The sequence below is a fragment of the Cetorhinus maximus genome, chromosome 10 (genome assembly GCF_964194155.1).
Source record: "Cetorhinus maximus chromosome 10, sCetMax3.hap1.1, whole genome shotgun sequence".
Lineage (NCBI taxonomy): Eukaryota > Metazoa > Chordata > Chondrichthyes > Lamniformes > Cetorhinidae > Cetorhinus > Cetorhinus maximus.
Window position 1 is genome coordinate 19,146,253 of NC_135888.1, and position 19,436 is coordinate 19,165,688.

Sequence of the window (19,436 nt, forward strand, 5' to 3'; positions counted from 1 at the left end):
TATCCCTCCCTTTACTGTGTGAATGCGGAGTGGAAAGTTGCGAACACTTTTTCGCGGTTTCGCTAAATTGCTGAGTTAATCCTAACTCAAGTTTTCTGTGGGATTGTTAGTAAAATTGGATCACACAAAAACTGAGGGGTTGGGAAAATGCATTAAAAAAACAAAACACCTTCAGTTTAAGGACAAGTGGTAAGAGGAAAACAGTGCTGTCTGAACTGAACCCCTCTTGTCCGTAACACATTCCTTCTTTTTACCCCCCAATAAAGGCATAATGGTTGCAACCTTGCCATCCCCTGATACTACCCCAAATCTAGCAAGCTGGGAGAGATTGTACCTAGATCTTCCTTGCCTGGCAGAAACCAGGCAGTTAAAATGGAGTTGAACTTTTTTTTCATTCTTTGATGGCAAGTCCAGCATTTGTTGCCCATCCTTAATTGCCCTCGAACTGAGTGGCTTGCTAGGCCATTTCAGGGGGCAGTTAAGAGCCAACCACATTGTTGTGGATCTGAAGTCACATGTAGGTCAGACTGGGTAAGGACAGCAGATTTCCTTCCTAAAAGACATTAGTGAATCAGATGGGGTTTTTAATGACAATCGAGGATAGTTTCATTTTCACCATTATGGAGGATGGCTTTCCATTCCAGATTTCTTGTTAATTGAATTTGAATTCTGCCAGCTGCCATGGTGGGGTTTGAATCCATGTCCCCAGTAGGGTTGCAAACTGTGATTAAATGTATTCCTGGAGGCTTCATCATATGACTTGCCCCCATAGCCTTGTCATTAGTCAGCCAATATATCCTTCCTACCTCAATTGGAAAGCAAAAAGACTCATTACCCAATTGGATGATACTTGACTATCAGCTAAACAGACATATTTGCCCATGTTTAACATTTTTATATCTGGTAAAGAGAAACGCTCAAAGGGAATGACAAAAACACACAAACTTTAATGTCCTGAAGACTTTTCTCCAGGGTTGCGCACATTCTGCGGATTGATCTTCAATCCCTGGAGGGTTGGCAACCCTAGTCCCCAGAACATTAACCTGAGTTTTTGGATTACTGGTCCAGTGACATCATCACTATGCTACCATCTCTCTCTCTCTTGCCCACCTCGATCAGACAGACTGCAATATTAAATTGCAGGCAGCAAGGACGTCTTCTTCAAGCGTATTCAGACTGGGCTCACATGATATCATCAGGGTCCAATCCGAGATTTTAAGTTGGGGCTTGAGTGGGGGAGCAGTGGTTGCTTTCCTGCCCCAGCTGAGATACCAGTCAAGGCCATGAAAGGTATGGTTTTATTAATTTGTTGTCTCTTTCTTTGTAAGGCCGGGAAGAACTGGAGTGCTCCACCGAACCCCACATAGAAACTTTTGGTCTCCTATGCCATGAGTTTCTCCCATACCACCCCTCTTCTCCCTTCGGCTTATCTGATTGGAGGAGACCATTCCTTTTGGTTGGAGTACACTACCTGACAGGCTGGTGGATACAAATTCAATTGTCGGTTTCAAAAGGGAATTGGATAAATACTTGAAGAACAAGAAAATTGCAGGGACATGGGAAAAAGCCAGGAAGTGGGACTATCTGGATTGCTCTTTTAGAGCAGGTATAGTATGAGCCTTAGTGATGATCCAACTGTAAGGTCCAACCATGTGGTTTGACACCCCCCACCACCATCTCAGAAAATCGTTCACTCATTGTAAACTTTAATTTTCCCACGCTTGGCATCATGATCATCTCTCTGAGTGACAAAACCAATCTGTGAAATTTTGTGTTACGAATTCACCGAGACACTTGCTTTCTGAAGGTCCTGTGTAACCAGCAGAGAGAGAGAGAGAGAGAGAGATATGTTTCTGTACCAGGTTGGTTTGGATTCTGTCTCAATTACCATACATTCATGGGCACTGTGCAATCCATTCCCCAGAAACCATTAGTTTGGTTTTTAATGCAGCCTTTTACAGAGGCAAGTGCCCACATGGGACATAAGAGGAGAAACCTAGGTCAAACTAATGAAAAGTACAAGATATTTTGAGTAACACAATTAATTTATTCAGATATATGCAGGTACAGCTAAGGCTAATACAGAAGAGTAGTATTAAATAGCATGACAGATAGTGCAATTGATTGGCTGATAGGGAATCACAAAACAAAATGAATTATGATTAATTTCTACTTAATGTTCCAACAAATACAGTCAAGCAAATTCAAATTGAATTCAAGCAAATATCGTATTTTAAAATCCATATTTTTACTATTTATTACACATTTACTCAGCAAACATGATCTTCCACTATTAATGTGATAAAGATCTCTCAATTCACAGACACGCCCCCAATGATCTACGTCCTCAGTTTAGACAATTGCGTCTTTATTTGATTCCTCATAGGTCTAAAGTGCGTGACGGTTTACATCTACAAGCCAATCACCAATCAGTCACTGTGAAATGCTGCAAGGTACATATCTTGTAATTACCTGTGAAGAGCTGAAGACCTCCAGCTGAGCAAAGGATTTGGACGTTCCAAATAGCCACGGTGACCCTGGGTTTGAGGCAGAAAGAAAATCACGGGGGGGGTCCCCACTCCTCATTACTGCTTAGTGATCCTCTGCTGGAAGGTGTTATAATGTGCGTGGATTCTGACTGAGCACAGGTCTAATTTGCCTGTGATACCGCACAGTCAAATAGCTGCTAATATTCACTGTCTGAATCCACTGGTCAATAAGGCTGTGTTTACTAAACAAAAACAGAATTACCTGGAAAAACTCAGCAGGTCTGGCAGCATCGGTGGAGAAGAAATCAGTTAACGTTTCGAGCCTTCACAGCCCTTCGGCAGAACTGAAGCATAGTTAGGAGAGGGGTGAAATATAAGCTGGTTTAAGGTGGGGGGGGGGCGGGGGGGAGAGAGAAGTTGAGGGTGTGGTGATTGTGGAGATAAGCAAGCAGTGATAGGAGCAGATAATCAAAAGATGTCACAGACAAAAGGATCAAAGAGGTGTTGAAGGTGGTGATATTTGTCTAAGAAAAGTGCTAATTAAGAATGGAAGACAGGACACTCAAAGTACAGCTCTAGTGGGGGTGGGGTGGAAAAGACTAACAAGGTTTTAGTTTTAGATTTAAAAATAATGGAAATAGGTGGGGAAAGAAGAATCTACATAAATTATTGAAAAAAAAGGGGGGGGAGAAACGGGGTGGAGTAGGCTGTGTTTACTGTTTTGCTCCATGATGTCATTGCGATGCCACAGTGAACTTAATGGCACTTGTCAACATAGCTACAAAATGTTTTTCTTAGAAACGTGTTGGCAAAGCTTGTTAAGAGGATAATTTGAATCATCACATCTGCCACATCCCTGGGACATTTGAATTAAGGAGGTTTGATGTTTTCGATTTAATTTTGAATGACTTTGCCTAGCCGATCACTGCAGAAATCCTAATGAAGAGCTCCCGCGTGATTGCCTCATTTGGATACCATATCTCAGTTCAGTATCCTGAGGATTAGATGAATCTCAATCTTATTTCTCTCCATATCAAAATTTTAATGATGAATTACACACAGCAAAAAAAAACAAGTTTTTATTCAGGACAAAATGCTGGAATCAGCTTTGCAGACTGCGGTTAAATAAATCAAAACCATACACTGGGACATAGCGTAATTAGTTTTCTGCTCATGTGCGGACCCGTGCATATGCACAGAAGTGTATCGGTGATCATCCTGCATTGTCAGGAGGCACAGTGGGTCATGGGAGCGAACGTGAAGGTTATTTGGCACGTCGAATCGTACTCCAGGTGGCATCAACACCATCAGGGCAGGAGGGAAGAAAACCACAAAGGCCTTTTCTCTTTAAAGTTAGTTTCTTAAAAATTTAGAGGAGCTACTTTGTCTCCAAGTCATGCTGAAGATTCGGGTTGACGAATGGCAAGAGTCACATCCAATCACAATGGCCCAGAATTTGCAGTCAGCTACCAGCCAATCGTATTGAATTATTCTCAGATGACTAACAAAAGGAAGTCAAAAGCACTTTATCCTTCACTTTTAAATATTCCACTAGGGAAATAAATGACTATGATTGGATTTAGTCAGAAGTTAAAATATCGATATATACAAACGTTAAAATGTGTACCTGTTTATATCATAATGGAGAAATTTGACATCCTCCAAATATAGCATGAGCTTTTCAGGGCCAATGAGGCTAGTGAGAAGTAATTATGAAGTTAGTATGCCATTAAAAACCCAGTTACATGTTATTAAACAAGGTGAAACTTTTCAAGGATTTTTACAGCAAGATTACAGGACAAGAGTGGAAGTTTCTGTGCATTCATAGATTTCCCATTTGTTGCTGTTTGGGGTGCCTCCAGAGCGCACCCTCCAGAGAAGCGTAGAATCACTGACGGCAACTTCGGGATTTCCGCGTTATTCTGTGGATGTGCAGATTACTGAAGTTGTTGTCAGCTTCAAAAGGAATAATGATAGCAGACACTGACAGTTTCACCGTCATTACCACCACAAAACCTGAACCATTCTGACATTTTGAAATATTAATCTATTTATGTGATTGTTCGAGAATAAGGAAACAACTCCATAGGAACTATTTTCTCTTGTTCGGCCTCCCAATTTGAAACTTCCATAAACTTGAGCACATCCAAAACTCTGCTGCACGTATCCTAACTCGCACCAAGTCCTGTGGTGCTATCAGGGTATCCAAGATTAATCCATCGTATAACTGGACACCAATGGGCAAACTCTCCACTTAACTAACACTAGGCTCAGGGCATTGGTGACCATCTCAAAATACTAACCACGTTCTGAAAGGTATTACACTTTGTGTATTATTTTGTATCTGTGGGTTTGCTTCCAGCTTTCTCTGGTGCGACGTCCTTGATTTCCTACAATTTCATGCAAAAGGTTAACATAACCATATTCACTGCTCCAAAGAGGTTCCTCTTTTGCTGAGGAGCTAGTCCCCATTGTTGTTTCACTGTTTATTGTGGCTGGTATGGCAGAGTCACATCTTGTACCTGGAAAAATCACAGCCTCATAGCCAAGTTGTCCTTTTCTCACCCTTCTGGTTGTTGACATGTCTGCCCTTAACAATGAAGTCGGCTTACTTTCTCCAGAAATGTCTTCACCCTTCAGACTATTCTCGTCCTTTGGTTCTGCTCCTCGGTCACCAATGACGCCTCTCTTGATATGTGCAATGTCTCCTTGGCTTCCCTCTTTCTTTTGGGTCACACTCTCCTGGCCGTGTTGTCTTTCAATCAGACTGTTCATTAAGCTGGTACTTGAATCATGTACATTGTCAGCTTCATCTTGGTTTAATATTTCTGGCCCTAGTGGATCTCTTGGTAGGCCACTAGCCACTGAAGGCAAGTTTTCATCAGAATTCATGTTTGTACAAATGGTGTCATTCTCACATGTCAGTTTGGACAATGGAACGATCATTCCAACCGGTTTGCTATTTCCAGTTCTATCCTGCTTCTTGAGATCAGACCTTTCCAGGTTCTGGAAGGGGGGCTTGTCCGATGTTTTTGAATTGCTGGCTAATTTGGAATGCAGAGCCATTGTCGACAGTTCCTCAAAGGCTGTTAGCGATGGCTCAGGCCTTTCTTGCGATGGAATGCCGTCATTTTTTTCCATTTCCTGGTTACTTTGTGCATTTGGGATTCTCTTATTTGTTGCACCCTCCCAATCCTCCGAAAGTGATGAACATATTGATATGTTTGTGGTGTTTGGGATTTCTTGTTTGCACTTTATTAATTTAGCTGGTGGTTTAAGAGCAAGCTCATCCTCCTGTCGAATCCCTGATATAGTCGCTAGTACAAACTTTGCTGTTTTTTGTTTTTTGTGCACAGCAACACCCGACATAGAATTGATTGCTTCTTCCTCAGCATTGGACCTCGACTGGTCTTTTGGTAGATTCTCTTTTGTAGCTTCCGGTTGAGGGTCTTTTTCCTGTTTTTTAGTTTCTTGTCTGTCTGGTGTTACCTGCTCCTTCACCTGTTTCCTTTTCACCAGCAGGAGAACCAACAGCAGGAGCAAAAAGAGTAACCCTACAAAGAAACACAGTTACGCTCAAATAATGCGCAAAGTGAAGGTTAACTGCTCAGAGTTGACTGGTGGGTTTAAAAGCCCAAACTTCATCTTGGCAGAAAGGAAAAAGAAACCTAACCCCAGAAAAGAAAATTACAAAGGAAAATCTGAAAGTAATTCAGGCGTATCTTTCCCCTCCAACACGTGGATGTGAAATTTGGGGCAGCGCTTCCCATTCCTGTATTTGGTGTCACTGGATTATCGCCATATGGGGATTGCAGAGAAAGCAGTCTGGGTCTATGACAAGCCGCCCACCTCTTCCCATCTGTGTTCAGTCACTGAGTATAATTAAGGCTGTGATTGATTGGTTTTTGGACTCTGAGTAATCAACGGTATAGGGATCCAGCACAAAGGTGGAGCTCAGTCAAAGACCAGCCATGATCTTATGGAACCGCTGAGCAGGCTCAAGGGGCCATATGATCTACACCAAATCTGACCTACTCCTACTTCTTATGCTCTGTGCTGTTACCATCTGATTTCCCTACCACTCGCTGTGCCCGACCGATCTAATAGGTGCAAAAGCTGGAAATTTGACCAAAAATCAAATCTCTGCCGGTTGTGTGAATCTTAAGTGAATGAGATTGTGGCCTCATGTTGATACAAAATCTCACTCTCTTTCAGACAATGACTGAAATGGGAAATGGAGAATTCCCACTGATGGAGCAGGGTGGAGCTTTGTGGCTGGGGGATTAATATTCATTTGATTTACTTTGCACGATACCAATTCCAGATGCACTCAGAGACAACGCTGGGTATCAAAAAGGGTTCCTCACCAATTTATCTCCCTTGCTGAAGGTGCTGAGTCATGGCAAGTGAAGTATCCCAGTGATAACGCTACATGTTTGAGCCTTGATGGTGAATGCTGGTTCTAATCCTGATCCAGCCCAGCCTCTTCATTTGCAAGGGAGGGTGCAATGAACAGTGATTAGGAGTAGGAATGTTGGCTTGTTTATTTCCTCCCTACCAAGCTCAAAAGCACTGACACCGATTGTAACACGACAACTGTGGCCTTGGTTCAGATCAGCTACCATTGACTGGAGATTGAATTGGTAACATCCTCTTCCCAGAATCACAGAATCACAGAGTGCAGAAGAGGCCCTTTGGCCCATCGAGTCTGCACCGACACATGAGAAACACCTGACTTACCTACCTAATCCCATCTACCAGCACTTGACCCATAGCCTTGAATGTTATGATGTGCCAAGTGCCCATCCAGGTACTTTTTAAAGGATGTGAGGCAGCCCGTCTCCACCACCCTCGCAGGCAGCACATTCCAGACCATCACCACCCTCTGAGTAAAAAAGTTTTTCCTCACATCCCCCCCTAAACCTCCTGCCCCTCACCTTGAACTTATGTCCCCTCGTGACTGACCCTTCAACTAAGGGGAACAGCTGCTCCCTATCCACCCTGTCCATGCCCCTCATAATCTTGTACACCTCGATCAGGTCGCCCCTCAGTCTTCTCTGCTCCAATGAAAACAACCCAAGTCTATCCAATCTCTCTTCATAACTTAAATGTTTCATCCCAGGTAACATCCTGGTGAATCTCCTCTGCACCCCCTCCAGTAAGTATGGTTCAGAACCGCCCAAGGTGCATTATCCGCATTGGGAAAACTGCTGGAAAATTATTGTCTTCACGAAAACCAACACCATCCTTCATATTAACATAAAACCAAATGAGTTTCACATAATATATGTTAAAAAACACACTTGTACAATAAAACTCTGCTGTAACATACCCAGCAGCCCCAGTAATGTTGGGAGTAGTATCTGAGGTGCTGTGTGTTGTTCAGGCCAGGTTGTGCTAGTAGTTATCGAGCAGTTAAAATCAGATATGTTCCAGACAGGAATTCCCTTCAAGTTGGGTGGATCATTGCAAGTAACAGAATACCCATTCTCCAACACAGATTTATTCATGAGATCTGGAAATATTAATTGCAGAATTATTCAGGTAGACCCCAGCTTGACATTTTGACTCAATACAGGGTTTTTATAAAGTCTTTGTGCAACTTAAACTTTAATAACTTTGGATGAGCACATGATAGAAACGAACGGTGAATGGCATTTAAAAGCATAATTCATAAAGTTTTAACATAATACAATTCAAATTTATGGACTTCAGTAGGATGACCAGCTTTCATGATACATATTTCAATCTGATTTTTCAACTCATTTGTAACTTGTAACATGCTGAGAATCTCCAATTCTCCAATGAACATGAATGCAACATTAACAATAAAAAACTTGACGAATTATGCCTTTCATATGCCTTGAATTCTGGAAGTGGGGACTAAGGTCCTTAGTGAAGGCTTGAGAAACAACAGGAAGGTTGATAGGTCAGTCAAACTGATGTTTGAAAAATGTCTAGACCGGGAGGGAAAGAAACACTATGAGGGTTGAGGGTGGAGGAAGCCAAATTAGCTGCTTAGGAAGAGAAGGTCTAATGAAGGTTTAATCACGTATTAGTCATTAAGTCAATCACATAATTTTATGGCATGTCATTGTTACTCAACCAGAGAAATCACAAGTCATTTTCAGGATATAAAATGAAATATGAAAACATTCCCAATTCCTTCCAGTTAGCAAATTCATCTACTCAGCAAGAGTCAGTGCAACCTAGTTAATTAAAACAAGTTACCTCTCAGAAAGGATCTCAAATCTGTAAGTCCACAGGAGCAGCTCCAAGGATTGGAGTAAAGGCTGATCTTCTGGGGCTTTGGTCCTGCAAAAGCTTCTGCCCTCAGGAAAGCCAATTTATTGTTGGAAAGATTGAGGATAGACAGCTTCAAATTTCCCTTGAAACTAAGGTCAGCTATTGTGCTAATCATATTTTGAGAGAGGTCAAGTTCAACCAGATTGGAGAAGTGGGACAGGGTATCGACTTCAATTGCCCGAATTCGGTTTCTGGTCAAGGAAAGGCTGACAAGGCTTGCAGGGTTGGAAAACCAAGAAGCATTGATTGTTGTAAGTTGATTAACATCTAGATTCAGGACCAGCAGGCTTAGGAAAGAATTGAAAGCTCCTTGCTCAATGCTTGTAATATCACTGTTGGCTATTGTCAGATTGGTAACAGAGAACAGGTTTGAATTGTTGAACACTGTGTTGCTGATAGTCCCAATCCCACTCTCCACTTTGAAAAGGAGGAGTTTTAATTTGGGGGGATAAAATGAAGCTGAAAGACAAAAGATTTCAGAAGTAAGTTAATTTGTAATTTGTGCACAGAAGAGATTAATATTGATGGTATTTACTTTTTAAAAAAATAGCCAAAAATTTTCTAAAAGTGGAATTTGCACTTAACCATATTACACTTCAAATTTCTAATCTTCAATAGAATGACTAGCTTTCATGATATATATTTCAGTCCGATGTTTCAACTCATTTGTAACATTCCATCATTGCAATCTCCATTGATTATTAATGCAACATTACTGAATTTTGTAAAATTAGAGCTCAGACTTTGAAAAATGAAGTTATTTTGTAAATCAATTTATTATGGGTACAGTTCACTTTCAGAAAATAATTTTATTTGCCTCAATTGTACTTACCATCTGGTATAATGGTGCAGAAAAATACATTGTGTAATGCTTTTGTACATGGGTCACTGGCCTCACACCTTGATGAATGCAGTAAACTCCAAATATAAAGCACTAAAGGTAATACTGAAAAGGAAACAGCACACAAGTCAACCACACAAATCATCACAAGGAGCACAGTGAGATAAACTATACGGCCACATCTGGTACTGATTAAAAAATCTAAGGAACGTTATTAGGATGATAGAGAAAGATGTGTTTTGTGCATCAATGGAGAGGGGAGAGTCAGTTCTTGTTTTTCTCTCATTTCATCTATTTAGTATCACCCTTAACAACATATTACATAAAGCCTACAGCACATTATATATAGGCCACTCAACAAGTCTATGCTGATGTATCTACTCCACACTAGCATCCTCCCACTCTAATGACCTCTTCCCACTCTGTCCCCATACTCCAATACTCTCTTCTCCCTAAAGGATAAACGAGGCAGGGTGGCAAGCTTGTTCCTCTACAAGTCTTGTGTAATCTGAACATTTAGGATGTGGACATGTCAGTGTATTGATAATATATAATATATACCAAGAATCTTTTGTACAGCAAATTCTAGATCCTGGGCATGTGCCTACCAGAAGTGAGGGCTTTGCCCACTGAGCTGAGTGAAAATGGTGGAGCAAATCTCCTACCTCCACACTCATACACCTGCTGGGTCTTTGTTACAGAGCCGGTGCCTCACCTTCCTGGTCAGAGTTGGGTGTGCTGTATGGTTAGGGTGGAACTCTAAGTCAGGGTTAAAACATTTCTAACAAGTATTTTAGTAGATGTAAACGCAGCATGACAAGCTAATCAAATCAAATCTCAAACATCACAAAGTGATTTGAAGCCCATGCATAATTTAGAAGTCTAAACTCCTCCTGACAATTAACCTAATCCTATGCTTACAAACAATACAAACATGTCCCGTCGTCCACCCTAGCCTATTGTAAATCAAACATCCCTATTGTCATGATCATAAGACATGAAGGGAAGTATATATATCCACATCACAAAAGATTTCAGAAGTAACAACTTGTAGTTGGTGCGCAGAAGAGGTTAGCATTTGATGCATTAAATTTTAGTATGTGTAAACACTTTCTAACCTCGGCATCCCCACGGATTTACTTACATTTCATGTTTCCCGTTTCTTATACTGTCTGTAACATCCGGAGGAAGCTGGGTTCTGCTGTTTCACAGCTGGCACATAAAGATGGCATCTGAGAATTTGAAGACTCTCTGCAAACTCTGAAGGGTTGAGTAATCTGTCCTGTGATTTCAACTATTTGGAAGACATGTTTCAACAGGTGCATGTTTATCCGGTATCTGTATCTATGGATACCGGACTTTACTCTGTTCCTCTGCATGAGCAGCAGTGTGTGGGTACTTCCATCTACAGGGGACATAGAGCCTGAATTGTTTCCCTGGGGTAAGCCCACACACTGAAGTAATGCCACTGTCTTACCGATTGGTGGGAAAGGTGGTCATGCCTTGGTATACATTAAACGGCCTTTGTCCTGTGTCTTTGTTCACGCTTGGTTGATGAATCGGTCGCTATTCTAGTCTGACCTTGCATCTCAACTTGCAAATACCCACTCACATTGAATTGTACATTTTTCTTCCAAAATAAAAATCACGACACATCTTAACTGCAGCTGAGCAACTGCCACATCTAGACACGTTAGATAGCGTGACATAAAGGCGTAAAGAGACCACAGTATACAAGAGAGCTGGATCTGACCTGAGTGAAGGAATTACAATGGGAGTGACAAATTGATCCACTACACATCCAGGCTTGGGAATGATTTGTTCCATTAAATGGGATCCTCATAAAGTGAGATATTGTTTGATCGTCATGGTTGCTTGAGTGAGCAGAAGGTGTTAAATTCAGGAAAAATAGATCAGTAACCAAAGAGACATCTCCTTCTCTGATATACAGATAGTTCCATAATCAACGATTTTCCATGAAAAGATGCTCCCCCTAGCAATTAACGTAGATCGATGCTTACACTCCTCCTCACAATTAACCTAATCCTATGCTTACAAACAAAACACTCATGTCCCGTCGTCCACCCTAACCTATTGTAAATCAAACATCCCTATTGTCATGATCACAAGACATGAAGGGAAGTATATATATCTAAATCACCCTGGCTACTTTAGAAAATTATTTTTTCTCTATTAAGATGGACAAATGGCTAGACTGATAAAATGGCTGCTGCTGACTACATGATGGTAGCTCTGGAAGTTTCTGAGTAGTTTAAAAATGGACAAAGCCTAACACATCAAACCCCTAGAATGTAACATCCTTGCATTGTATAAACATTCCAACCAAGCCAACTTGGGCTGACAAGTGGCAAGTAACATTCCCACCACACAAGTGTCAGACAATGACCATCTCCAATAAGAGAGAATCTATCCATCGCCCCTTGACATTCAATGGCATTATCATCACTGAACCCCCCACTATCATCATCCTGAGGTTACCATTGACTAGGAATTGAACTGGACTAGCCATATAAATACTGTGGCTACAAGAGCCGGTCAGAGGCTAGGAATCCTGTGGCGAGTAACTCACCTCCTGACTCCCCAAAGCCTGTCCACCATCTGCAAGGCACAGGTCAGGAGTGTGATGGAATACACTCCACTTGCCTGGATGAGTGCTGCTCCAACAACACTCAAGAAGCTTGACACCATCCAGGACAAAGCAGCCCACTTGATTAGCATCCCACCCACAAACATTCAGTCCCTCCACCACCAATGCACAGTGGCAGCAGTGTGTACCATCTACAAGATGCACTGCAGGAATTCACCAAGCCTCCTTAGACAGCACGTACCAAACCCATATAAAAACAGAAAATGCTGGAAAAACTCAGCAGGTCTAACAACATCTGTGCAGAGAAAAACAGAGTTAATGTTTTGAGTCCGTATGACTTCTTCAGAGCACATGGACTTGAAATGTCAATTCTGTTTTTCTCTCCACAGACGCTGTTAGACATGCTGAGTTTTTCCAGTATTTACTGTTTTTGTTTCAGATTTGCAGCATCCTCAGTATTTTGCTTTTACCTTCCAAACCCACAATCGCTACCATCTAGGAGGACGAGGGCAGTGGATACACGGGGACACCACCACCTGGAAGTTCCCCTCCAAGCCACTCACCATCCTGACTTGGAAATTTATCGCTGTTCCATCACTGTCGCAGGGTCAAAATCCTGGATCTCCCTCCCTAACATTACTGTGAGTGTACCTACACCACATGGACTACAGCAGTTTAAGAAGACAGCTCACCACCACCTTCTCAAGGGTAATTAGGTATGGGCAATAAATGCTGGCCTCGCCAGCGACGTCCACATCCCATGAATGAAAAAAAACCACAAAGGATAGCAGATGAGATGTCTGCACCAGCTATGGACAAAGGCAGAGCTATTTGTGACTCCTCATCTCCAATCTTGTGCTAATGGTTCCATAGTTACCAGCTCAAAACCCAATGGGTTTTAACAAGAGTTAGTTGAACAAGTTAGTTGAATAGCTCGACCCAAAACCACCCTGTCACAAGATTGAGACTTGAGTGTCATATTCTTCAAAAAATTCAACTGGTTTTGTGAGGCATGGCTTTCTTTTCCAGGAGTAATGTTAACAGCCTCAAATAATGTCAGCTGTGGCTCCGTCAGTAGCCAGTTCATCTCAGGGTTAAAAGATGTGGGTTTGATGGTTTTGAAAACTCTCCATTTTTCTTCTTTCTAAGATTATCAGGGTTACATTTTTTCCAGTTTCATTAAATTTTCCACCACTGGTCCCTACACTTTATCTAATGATTGCACCAATGGAGGGCTAGGTGCCAGCTTGGCTCAATGGTAACACCCTCACCTCTGGGTCATGTTATCCCAGTATAAATATAAAAATGTAGTCAGAAATGAAAGTGTTATCAGATATTAACTGCACATGAGGCACTTGAGTGGATGCAACAAATCATTAACCTGCTGCTGGCCTCTCACTGCTCACCTCCCCTTAACCCCCAAGGGTTACTTGGTCTACCGTGTTGTTGTCTCTCAAAGTTCTCATAGCAACTTCTGCATTTGACTTCAAATCATTCTCAATCATTTTGAAGAACTTGTTTGAACTGGAAATTTCTCAGTCCCCTGCTGAGCTAGGAGTCACACCGGCTACAGAGGGAGTGTGTTTGGGGCCATTTATTTCAATACAGTACTTTATTAAAAAAATAGAAAATTAACTAAGTATATTTATATAAACCTTTAAGATGCATTAAACCTTTTTGAAATGGCAAAAAATTGCTGGCAAAAAGCAGTCAGCATATGGAAACAGAGACAGATTAGCAGCGTGGGCAGGATCCTTTATCGGAACATATCCTCTGTGAGACATGCCCCAAACATTCACCTATCCTTATTTGGAAATGCTAATGGGACTGACGTGCATTTCCAGCATTTCCGGCCCTTATTTCAGAAATTCCTCACTCCCAGTGCTTCCTTTTTACTTCCATCAGCATTGGTGGCAGGGCCAACAAGTGTAAACATTTATCAAATTTTTGCATCATGTTAATTAATGATGAAGTGTGGTTGCCACGGATCAGACTCAGAGTGAAGCTCTGCCCACGTGAAGTCTTCTTCACCCCCCCAGGTGCACCACCACCATTTCCATTTAATTTTATTTCCCACACCATCCACCCTCAAGTCAGGTTACTAAATTAGATCCACTTAGCAGTAGCACTGGATTATGGACATTTCTGTGCTGCGGATCAAAAGTCACCAGAAACAGATTTGGCGAGTGTCAATTGAATGAAGTCTTTACAGAATCAAACAAATAATGAATTATAGAAGCAGCGATACCACAAAACGAGACAACCAAGGAATCAAGGAGGGTTAGCTGTGGCGCAGTTGGCAGTGCCCCCACCTCCCAGGCACAGGGTTATGAATTCTGGTCTCACTCCAGTGACTTGAGCACAAAGTCATGGCTGTAACTCCAGTGCAGACGTTAGACCAAGGCCCCATCTGTCCTCAGGTGGATGAAGAATATACCAAGGCACTAATTAATTTGTCATTTATCCCTTCACTTTGCAAGCGTTTTTGTCTTCCTGTATTTTGGTGCCATCAACATTATTAGCTATATCCCAAAGTTAGTATTGTCTGCAAATTGTAACACCATACCTTTAATTTTGGAGTCCAAATCATTTATGAACCTGGTGAACAACATGGTCCCAGCATGGATCTACGTCCCACTTTTTGCCAGTCCGAGAAACTTCTCTTAATGCCTGTCCTCTATTAATCCCCTCTGACACATACTCTGACCTTTGTCATAAGTCTCTTATGTGGTACTTTATCAAATGCTTTCTGGAAGGCCATGTACAACAACTGCAATGTTCTTATCAATCCTTCTGAAACTGGTTCAAAGAATTCAATAAGGTTGGTGAAACATGACCTTTTAGAAATCCACGTGGACTCTTTTTAATACATTCTATCTCCAGATGTTTGCTTCTCTGATCTTTTGAGAAAGATCATAGTATCCTTCCTTCTACTGGTGTTAAGCTAGCAGGTCTATAGATCCCTGGGTTAACACCACCAGTAATAATCTTTTATACATACTAAGTTTATTTTAACAATCCTACATATTCTTGAAATGTTGATGGGAAAATCTTTAAGTTCCAATTATGTTCATTGAGGGCACAGGAGAGAAAATTGTAAACCATGTTGGACTGATTAGTTTAAGAACAGTGCAGGCAAGGCAGATATATCAGGAAAAGCATATTTTTCTGTTATAATGCCCCTGTATCATGGGTCTGTTAATCCCACTTGAATATTACAGAAACAAATATTTTTGGCATATATATTTGTTTTAAAATTACCCAATAATTAGTTAAAATTTTGTATTTGCTTAAAATAACTTGCAATAGTGCCATTGCAATAAATCTATAAATGCGACTGTCACAATCTGATGACATGGAATGCAATCGTTCTATTGCTGGTATGTTCATTAACTCCCTGCTCTAAGAATTCAACCAATCCCTGAAATTGTGTGAAAAAAAAGAAAATGGTAGTTACAGCATTGGAAAAAGCAAGTAATTATAAATGTTTCACAAGATAGTTACAGATGTAGAAGGCCTTTCAGCTCACCTTAATTAATTAACATCTCTTGCAATGTAATGGATTCCAACAGTTGCTTCTTAAATGACCGAATGGCTTTTTGTCTCCGTTACTCCTATCCGTAAGTCACAAAATGATCACCCTTTATGTGGAGAATTTCCTGATAGTCTGAAAATTACTTTTTCTTAGTTTGGACCCACGCCCCCAATTTTTATTCCCGCAGTTTAATTTCTAGTAATATTCAGGGTTAACCTTTCCATGCCCCCTTTGCAATTTTATATACCTCTAAGCAATCACCTCTTCCAGATGAAGAACCCAACTCACTCCACAACTTATTTATTTAGGGAATGCAAATCCCCAAAACCAAGTGTTAGCTTCCTCATTTCCCTGAGTTTAAGGTGATTAGTCCGCCACTTAGTCCTTGGTAATGTGCAGCATTGTTTGTGTCTTTCCACAAGTGCACAAGGGGTTTGTACTGAGGGCCCAGCAATGGGGGTTGACTGCACAGGGGCCCTGGCCTGTCCTGAACCTATTGAGCAAGGACCACCATCACCATTACAGTTCACAGCCTACCATTCGACAGATGGGATTTGTCACAAGGAACTTGTTAGTGACTCCCAGTGTTTCCCTTTCCTTGTTCCAAAGGATATCTGCTGGTAGATCTTGCTCAGGGAGGGTGCTCAATATGGGGCACTGAGATGGAAGGCGAGCAGTAGGTGGGTTGAACAGGTCAACATGGAGTGGTAAGTAAGTGGTAAGTACCATTGATCACTCTCTCCGGTTTTTCCTCATAACTCAGATCCCTGGCATTGCACTTTGCTGCACTGCCTCGTACTTCTTGGTCACCGGTATTGGATGCTGCATTCGAGGTGATGCCTAACCAAAGCACTTTAAGGTTTGAACACATTACCTCCTCTAACCTGCACTCCATTGTTTTTATTCTTCATTTCTGATTAGGAGTGAACCAGGAATATTGGCCCTGATTTTGTGACTGTAATGACAGTGAAACTGTTGGCATTTGCCGCCATCATGCCACTGAAACTGACAGCAATTTCACGAGCCTGCACAAGCGCAGGATAACGCAGAAATCCAGGAATTTCTGCCCGTGATTCTATACTTCTCCAGAGGTGCGCTGTTGAGGCACCTCTCGCACCCCACCCCCCAACCCCACCTCCAAACTGCAATCTATGGAAATCAAATGAATTAATGAGAACCTCCACTCTTGCAGTTAGTCTCACTGTAAAAACCCTTGGAAAAGTTGTACCTTGTTGAATATAGCATAACTGGGTTTTTAACCAGTGTGATAACTTCATAATTTCTGCCAAACACCTTCACTGGCCCTGAAAAGCTTATTTTATTGTTGTGAAACATTAAATTTCTCCATAATGAAATCCACAATATTTTAAAAATTCTTTTTATAAATGTTTGTCTATTTTTATTTTAACTTCTATCTTAATCCAATCATCTATTTCATTCACTGAAAAGGTAAATTCAAAGTGAAGGGTATGAAGTGTCTTTAATTGCTTGTGAATACTTGAAGTGATTGCCTGCTTACTGACATTACCGCTGCTACACGCCAAGAAGCTCCCTTGAGTTTCCACTGGAAAAGGGAAAACCACGATACTGAGATCGCTAGATCTTTAAGATCATCTTTTGAGATCAGTGGCAAGGGTCGTTACAAAAATCCAAGCCATCAACTTTATCCCTCTCGTGGTGCAAGGACTATGGGATACTGATATCAAAAGAAACAGGGTGTTGTGAGAGAGCTTTTTTCTTTTCAACACAGCCAATGGTAATTACCTGCATCTCACTGCCCACCACAGTGGCAGAAGAGGAAAATGGATAGGCACTTGAGGGAAATAAACTTACATGGCTATAGGGGTAGAGAGAAGAATGGGGTTGACTGGATTGCTCCATAGAGACTTGGCATGGGCTTAATGGGCCAAATGGCCTCCTCCCGTCCCATTATGACTGACTTGTGTGAGTGCTATATATTTTCTATTTCATTTTCTTACCATTCATCCATTTGCCTTTATACACTTAATAGTACAAGGTATACTGGGTGCACAATTTCATCTGCTGTAAGTTTTTCAATAATTTACATCGTATTTGGCCCGTACTCACTAATCCTTCACCGTGAACATCAGATGTCAATTTAAGACGTGGTTAGCAAACTGTTAAGATGATGCCTGCTGGACAAATGGGAGCAATAAGCTCCAAACCTACTGCGGTTGATGATATGTTCATCTTTCATACCTTTGTAAATAGACCCTTGCTCAGGGTGAGCTTGAAAATTGAAAAAAAAACTCAAAGTTTAATAGATGAAAAAAGTAATAGATGCCCTGGAGGGAAATCCAGGCTATAACACTATCTTTTGGGTTTGATGGCTATTAGAAATACTTAAAGTTCATTCTCTTGGGTGCATGCAGTCATTTAGACCCTCTGGGATTATTGACTGTATATTTTTGAGGGCCTCTTTTTGGATTTTCAGCAGTGCTTGAGGTTACTGATTGCCAACAGTTCTATAAATATAAATTGCAGTGCAAACATATAATGAGTAACTAATTCAACAGCAGGGCAGAAGATTTGATTAAGCCCTTAAACAATAGCTCCATTATCTCTGTCATTGCAAGTGCATGATCCTGAGTGTTTCTGCATTGTCTCAGATCTCTATTGATCCTGCTTATTCTTGTTGAAGTTCAACAAGGATGGCACATCCTCGCAAAACAAATGATTTTTCAAAAATAAAACCTGCGAGTTATTGTTATGCATGAAGAATTTACGGAAATATTTGTGCTCTTTGCAAGTTTGAACCCATGTCCTCTTGTCCCGCTTTCACAGTTAAAGCTATGTTTTGGATTTACCCCTTGCGTACTGTATTGCTGTATATCTTGATATGGTTTCCCCTTGGTTGCTGCTGTTGGAGATGACTAGCTTTGTTTGTCTCCTGTCTTTTCTCTTTAATTTAATATCCAGATGCTAGAGGTGAAGGAAGCATGTATCTTTGACCTGCACCAGTTCTGGGGTTTGAATATCTCCCTTCCTGGCCCTGTGACCAAAAGTGAACCAGGTTTAGAAATGAAGGGCCCTTAGGATGGGACTTTAATTAGAGGCCCCCTCTGCCCTCTCAGGTGGATGTAAAAGATCCTGTGGGACTATTTCAAAGAAGAGCAGGGGAGTTATCCCTGGTGTCTTGATCATATTTATCCCTGAATCTACATCACAAAAACAGATGATGTGATCATTATCAATGTTGTTTGTGGAGGTTTGTGTGCAAATTGACTGCAGCATTTCTCGCATGACAACAGTGACTACACTTCAAAAATACTTCATTGATTGGAATTTATTTATTTATTAGTCTGTCTTTTTATTTCCAGCATCCGCAGTATTTTCCTTTTGCAGACTGCACATCGGTGGAGCTACAGTGACCTCTGTTGGGAAATATTAGGATAGCAATGACTTTCAGCAATGAAACATTGGCCGAGATTTTTCACGGCCAATCGTGACGGGCGTGTTTGGTGGCAAAATCGGAGAATCTTGTGAGAAGACCCTAGGCGTGCTTCCCGGCGACATGAATCCAGGAAGTGATTGCCCCCTCCCCTCCCCAATCCCACCCCCACCCCCGTCAATGGCGGGCCACGTTTCCCAAATGTCGGAAATTTAATCTGAATTTGCGTCTCATCATTGTGGCCA